Source organism: Nicotiana attenuata, unplaced genomic scaffold, assembly GCF_001879085.1.
Source record: "Nicotiana attenuata strain UT unplaced genomic scaffold, NIATTr2, whole genome shotgun sequence".
Lineage (NCBI taxonomy): Eukaryota > Viridiplantae > Streptophyta > Magnoliopsida > Solanales > Solanaceae > Nicotiana > Nicotiana attenuata.
Window position 1 is genome coordinate 5,564 of NW_017688734.1, and position 364 is coordinate 5,927.

Here is a 364-nt window from a genome sequence, read left to right on the forward strand (position 1 = left end):
TTTTTACAAATTTGTTTTTCCAGTTTTTACAAAACAAAATTCATTTAAAAAACTGAAAAAATGAAAAAAAATATTTTTCAAAAACGAAAATATTTTGTTGAAAAACGAAAATATTTTTTTTCTGTTTTAACAAAAAAAAATCAGTTTATACAAATTTGTTTTTTCAGTTTTTACAAAAAGAAAATCTTTAAAAAACCTGGAAAAAAAAACATTTTTCCAAAACGAAAATATTTTGTTTTAAATATATTTTTCAGTTTTTAAAAAACTAAAATATTTTGTTAAAGCTGGAAAAAAAATCAGTTTTTACAAAAAAAAATATTTTGTTAAAAAAATGATTTTTTTCAGTTTTTACAATTTGTTTTGC